The sequence below is a fragment of the Triticum aestivum genome, chromosome 2B (genome assembly GCF_018294505.1).
Source record: "Triticum aestivum cultivar Chinese Spring chromosome 2B, IWGSC CS RefSeq v2.1, whole genome shotgun sequence".
Taxonomy (NCBI): Eukaryota; Viridiplantae; Streptophyta; class Magnoliopsida; order Poales; family Poaceae; genus Triticum; species Triticum aestivum.
This window is the reverse complement of record NC_057798.1, coordinates 285,924,210-285,931,304: the sequence shown is the minus strand read 5'-3', so window position 1 is coordinate 285,931,304 and position 7,095 is coordinate 285,924,210. Positions and strand designations below refer to the sequence as shown.

General features: G+C 43.6%; 1 non-coding gene across 1 annotated transcript; it reads right to left on the bottom strand.

The window, feature by feature from the left end:
- Nucleotides 1–4,187: 4,187 nt before the first annotated feature.
- On the bottom strand, nt 4,188–4,291 carry LOC123047770 (small nucleolar RNA R71). Its single transcript, XR_006423134.1, has one exon. It is a non-coding gene; the product is annotated as a small nucleolar RNA R71 (small nucleolar RNA).
- Nucleotides 4,292–7,095: the final 2,804 nt, after the last annotated feature.

Genomic DNA, 7,095 nt, shown 5'->3' with positions numbered 1-7,095 from the left:
TCCTTCAAAATGGTGGCATAGCCACTCAACATCACAATATCAAGGTTCCGAGATCAACTATGAACACACGGAGGTAGAAGAAACTGAACTGAGACTTGAATTCATCATTCCTATAAGTCTACAGATTAGTAACACGTGATCCTGATAGAAAGAAGAGAAAGCCTAGTTCCTTAACCCCGTAGTAAAGATAGGATGACTTGGATCAGAAGGCATAAGGTATAAGGAGTAAAAGAGCCTTACGTTCCATCCATAATCAATTCCCTTACATAACTAAAGAATTTCTAGACTCAACTTCGACCAGTTTGGCTTGGTAATCCTATAGGCAGTGAGGCTCTGATAACAAAGCTGTCATGACCCTGATCCTAAGTCACATTGATCTAGCATGTAACACATCATATCACTTTGCGGCCTCACGCACGGTATTCCCACGGGTGCCGCCTTACCTGGCCTGGGACCGTTTGCGCCTTTTGGCTCACATATATGATAGTGCCACTAGCATCCATAGGACAAAGAACCCGGGCCGACATGACTAGTCGAAAACCCAAGGTGGCGCTAACTTACAGGGACAGGCATACATGACCCAGCAACGAACGTGTCGATCAACAACGTATGAACCCAAGTCGTAGCAAGCTACAATGACTTAAAAGAACAACGCGTGACATTTCCCCGAAGGGACAGACACATGAACGAAGAAGGACATATGCCGGCCAGCCTAAGTGTTCCGGAGCAGTAGCAGGCTACCATGGCTCAGTGGAAGCACTAGGAGGCATTTCCCGGTAAGAGAGGCTACCAAGAATAAACAACTAAGTTGTCGGATCCGACACATACCAATCATTTCAATAGCATACACACAATATGCTCGATATGTGCAAATACAACATGGCATCACAACAAAACTCTATGACTCAAAGTATTTATTCAATAGGCTCCGAGGGGCCAAGTATTACAAACAGGGGTGTCATGACCCAACATTCAGAGCATACAAGGAATAAACACATATAGAAGCTCAACATGTCTGAGTACAGACAACTACAAAAGAAAACAGCTGAGAAGCCTGACTATCTACAAGATCCCGTCGAGGGCACAAGATCATAGCTGAGGTAACAAGCTAAACGTCGAAGTCCACGCAGAACTACTAGTGAGACTGGAGTCTCTCTGAAAAAACATAAATTAAGGAAACGTGAGTACAAATGTACCGAACAAGACTTACATTAGAACTAACTACATATGCATCATTATCAACAAAGGGATGGTGGGGTTTAATTGCAGCAAGCCAGCTTTGACTCGGTGGCTATCCTAAACTACGACTTCAAGTAACTCTTTTGAGGTGGCGCACACGAGTCCACATATTCACCTTATCAATACACCACTATGGATCCGCTCTTGTCTCCTTACGAGAACGCCAACCATAGCACTCACACTTATCTTGCGTATTTTAGAGTATCCACTTTCACTTGTCTATGAACTGTATAGGCAACCCAGTGGTCCTTTACCGTGGACGCGGCTATTCGAATACATAATGTTAACCCTGCAGGTGTGTACTTCTTCACACACGCTCTCACCACTTATTGCCATTTACACGACATGTACTCGGTAACCTTCGAGCGAAAGCCCAGCGAGGGCGTCGGCCATGACCTGACTAACCACACAGTCTCTAGTCCAGGTTTATCACCTATCCAGGTTCCATCCGCAGGGAGTCCGGCCGAGGTTTCCACATACAGCCCTGAACGATGTGTACAGGGTTCTGCGACACCAAACGGGCACCCGACATACCCGGCCACATGCCTACCACATCACAGTCCACCACTCGGGTCAGCGCTGCGCACGGCCTCCAGCATACTACAAACACCAGAAACTACTTGCAACTCCTGGACAGAGGATAGGGGGGGTTAATAAGTCGAGAGGGGCACTTAAGCATTCCAATGCGTGGTAGTAGCTGTTCATGGATTACAAACACAGAACTCAGTTCCTGTGGACAGTTTCAATGAGACAACCCACCATGTACTCCTACATGGCTGATAAGCACATCTCATATACATATTTTGGCACTCAAATATGCGGTTTATTGAGATATGACCATCAATTATTGCTGTGAAATATTGAATATTTGCATGAAAATCATATAAAGGATCATTTAATAGTCTTTGGTCTATTTTGCAGAAATGTGCGCAAAGGCACTATAAATCTTCAAGATCCAGATTAAGTGGCTAAGAGAACAAAGAAGAGGAGGAAGAATGGACCCGCCGTGAAGAAAGGATGTAACGAGAGGGGCCAAGCTAAAGTTGGAGGGATCTTCTTGTGAAGAAAGAAGAGAAGTAAGTGGGCTAAATCACAAAGTGTAGATGAGAGGAGGGGAACAAAATCCCTAGGCGCTGGAGGGATCCAATGGAGCCTGCAAACATCTCTCTCCCTCACCCCTCCTTCTCCACCTCCGGGCGCCGCCGCGGCCAGGCCGGCGTGGCGGCGTGCCATCAGCACCACCGCGTCACCAGCACCACCCATACATCACCATCCATTTGCGCCTCCCTGCTGAAACCCTCCTCTGCTCGAAACTGCTGCTGCTCCGCTGCGTCTCTTCTTCTCTTCCCTTACCTCTGCTGCTGCTCTTGCTTCTTCTTCTTCCCCACGAACCTCCTGCTTCTTCCTCAACATGACCTGCTGCTGCTTCTTCTTGCGCCCCTTGTTGCTCCTCCTCCTCTGAATCCCCTGCTGAACTACTGCCACCTCATCTCTGCTTCTTTCTTCTCCGTGCATTTCGCTGCTCCTCTCCTTTTACTGAACCTGCTGCTGCTCTTCACCTTCCCTTGCCCCAACCTGCTGCTACTTCATCTCTCAACCTCCTGCTGGTGCTTCTCCTCACGTCCCTGCTGCTGCTCCATTCCCAATCTTGCTGTTGTTCTCTCTCTCTCTCTCTCTCTCTCTCTCTCTCTCTCTCTCTCTCTCTCTCTCTCAAATTTCTGTGACCTTCAGAAGTGTAATAATCAGTACTATGTAATGTTCAGATTTGATAAGTGTAATATCCTACTGTTTGGTTCAGTTTCGAAGTTTAATATAAATGCTTGATTAGTATGTCCTTTGTCCTGACTAGTTGATACCTTGTCACTTTGATAAATATTTGACCTGTCATACTTTGTTTAGTGAAACAGTATTCTTCATATGTGTGTGGTGTCCTGTGATATATATACATATGTGTGTGTTTGTAATGTGAGACATTTATATTCTGTCCTATATCCATGATTCTTCTCTCTGTACATGTTAGATAAACCTATGTGTTCTAGTCTTGTTGATTCTCTTGTGTGATGATGTTCGCCTGTGTTAGTGTTCTAAGTTCTCAAGCATATAGAGAATACCAAAAATATTGTTGAAGATAATCTGAACCTTTCTGTACTTTTTTTTGCATTTTCTTTGTCGATGATCTTTGGGAACGACCTTGTTAGTTTAGGTTTTATTTTCTGCATTCATCTCTTAAAATTGTGTTACCTAGATTTAGCCGAGCATAGTCGTCGTCGCCTAGTCCCTGTGGAGAACACGACATCCGTAGTTTGGGGCGTAAAAACCCTACTATACTTACTTTCGATCATTTTGGCGCCGTTGCCGGGGACTAGGGTCGAGTGACCGTGTTAGGCTATAGACTAGGTTTATTTTAGTTCCGTGTTTAATTCGTCGTGTATTTCATTTTCTGCGTTTCTTTTATATTTTTTCCTTGTTGTTGCTTCGGCTTATTAGGATACTAACATTCTGACTAGTATTTACTGTTTATGAGTGTGCGTAGGAAATCTGAACTATTTACAGGTTGATTGATAGTTACACTTGGCGGAGATATGGCGATGCTTCATGATGTTTGGATGCCAAGCAGCCAATGCTATTTCACAGGGCCACTTTGGCCGTCTTTTGAGGCAGAAAATTTTGAGCTAAAGCCTGGTCTTATTGCTTTGGTTCAACAACATCAGTTTGGAGGGTTGCCTAATGAAGATCCTTACGAGCACTTGCTCCGAGTCATGTAGTATTCAGATACAGTAAAGTACCATGGAGTTCCTCAAGAAGCTATCAAGTGCATGCCGTTCACATTCTCTCTCTGAGATGGTGCTCGTGCTTGGTATCGATCCTTGCCATCAAGATCATTCGGTTGGAATGAGATATTATGAGCTTTCTTGGATAAATATTTCCCACTACACAAGCAGTTCGCAATTCGAGATGAGATCTTCAATTTCGTTCAGCGTGAAGGCGAGAGCTTGAATGATGCTTGGGAGAGATACAAAGATTTATTCAGGAGATGTCCTAATCATGGGCTCCAGAGATGGTTAGAGCTGCAGATATTCTATAGAGGATTGACTTCGGACACTCGAGCTTATGTCGATATGGCAGCGGGTGGAGCTATTACAAACAAGACACTTGATGAAGCTTTTCTGCTGATTGAGAGCATAGCTTTCCACCAACTTCAGTGGTACAATAAGAAGCCCACGTCTGATTCATTGGTTTGCTTGCAACAAATCACTACACCTCAGCCACCAATTCTTACACAGAAGCCTGAACCTCTATCTCAGTGTGACAAGATTGAGCTTGCATGGATTATCTTTGACGATGATGACACCATTCTAGTCGACACACATGCTACAGATCATATGGATACTAGTGTTGGAGACTCGGTTTTGCATTGTGATGATTCTTCCATTGATGAGCCAGAGCTGCAGTTAGTTGTTTTTGATATTGAGGAGTCACCTTTAGTTGATATTGATCATGTGCTGCTAGAGCCAGATATGGAGAAGTTCACCTTCGATGATGTTAGCCGTATTGCTTCCTCAACACTTGAGCCTGAGATGGAGAGCTTCATGGTTGAGTATGGTGAGGTGGATTCAGATGTCAAGGAGCCAAGCTCTACTATTTCACTTGTTGACATGAGTCCGGTGGAAATTTCTACTACCACACCTCACTTGGTATCTTCAATTGAGGTAGTCCTGAAGCTTCTTCCCAAGTATCTCAGGTATGATATCAGCTTTCTCGACAAGATATGCCATATCATGGATACAACCTATGCACCATGCGATTTATTGATGATATCTATTTATCATATGCTCAATAGATATGCTTATGTGATAGGATACTCTATTGATGACTTAGAGGGCATTGTCCCTATCATTTGTATTGCTTTGGTTGTTGAGTGTGCTTTCAGGTTTATGCTTGTGCACCATTGGTTGCGGGCTGACCAAGTTCGAGATGACATCTCATGGGATCCTGGTGGATTCACGCCACGAAGAAGAGTGAAGTTGGAGCATCCATGAGGAAGCAAAGGAGAAGAGGAGTAGCTTAGAGATGATCGAGCGAGTGCTACACCATCAAAGCCCGGTGAGCTGTTTCATGACCCCAATCTGAATATATCATCCGTTGATAATGCTGAAATCATTCGATATTTGAGTTGCTTGAGCCATTTCTTAAATGATGTCCCACTGAATTTTATTTGACATATTGTGCTTGATGTGAACATGAGAACTGATTGTTGAATGCCTTGTAAACTAGTGACCTACATATTGCTTGCTTTGCTGAAATTAGTGGAAGTTATTAGTTTTGAGTGCTCAAAGCCCTAGTACACTAGAAAACTTCCATCATTTTCTGCATTTACATTGATACACCTAGATCACCATGTTTAGATGCTGATTTTGTGCCAAATGTGTTCCCATTTAGAGCAATCACTTACCACTATGGATTAGCATGCTATGTTCTCTGGATTGGTAGCATGTGAACTAGACATGGATGAGTGATGATTCTTGTTTTTGTTCATTTGAAAAATAAAAATAAAAGTATATCTTATAATGAATAAATAATTCTGACTATCGGTGGCATGTGAAATCGGGTTAGCTCGGGCAGTAATTACTAATAAAATTGTAATTGTCGAACCAGGTGTATACCATGTTCTCTGGATCGGTGGTATGTTCCTTTGGGGAGACAAACAAAAAAACTAACTAATAATTGGTCGAGCCAGGTGTATATCATGTTCTCGGGATCGGTGGTATTTTCCTTTGGTGAGATCGAAAAAACATTATCATTACTTTCTTCAAATACAATAAGTGCTTTCAACTGCAATTTTTTGTTCCTGGTAATAAGTGATCTGATCACAAGTTTAACTTCTTTTTGTTTTTGGGATCATGCTCTCTTTAGGAACCTTTTGGCACAATCAACATTTGAACTTGCTAATCTTCTTTTATCATTGTAAAAGTTTAAAATGGTCAAGTCTACTAATATCCTACTGCTTTGTAGCACTCTACCATTAATTTCCATTAACTAAGTTTGAAGCATGCATTGTTTAGAGATCTACTTCACTTGGCATTCTCTAGTCAGCTCACTATTCACTATCCTGCTCTTGTCATATGCCTTTACTTGAGGACAAGTAAAGATTTAAGTGTGGGGGAACTTGATAAGCACATTTCCTATACATCTTTTGGCACTCAAATATGCGGTTTATTGAGATATGTCCATCAATTATTGCTGTGAAATATTGAATATTTGCATGAAAATCATATTAAAGGATCATTTACTAGTCTTTGGTCTATTTTGCAGAAATGTGCGCAAAGGCACTATAAATCTTCAAGATCCAGACTAAGTGGCTAAGAGAACGAAGAAGAGGAGGAAGAATGGACCCGCCGTGAAGAAAAGATGTAACGAGAGGGGCCAAGCTAAAGTTGGAGGGATCTTCTTGTGAAGAAAGAAGAGAAGTAAGAGGGCTGAATCACAAAGTGCAGATGAGAGGAGGGGAACAAAATCCCTAGGCGCTGGAGGGATCCAATGGAGCCTGGCACACATCTCTCTCCCTCACCCCTCCTTCTCCACCTCCGGCCGCCGCCGCGGCCAGGCCGGCGTGGCGGCGTGCCATCAGCACCACCGCGTCACCAGCACCACCCATACATCACCATCCATTTGCGCCTCCCTGCTGAAACCCTCATCTGCACGAAACTGCTGCTGCTCCGCTGCTTCTCTTCTTCTCTTCCCTTAACTCTGCTGCTCTTGCTTCTTCTTCTTCCCCACGAACCTCCTGCTTCTTCCTCAACATGACCTGCTGCTGCTTCTTCTTGCGCCCCTTGTTGCTGCTCCTCCTCTGAATCC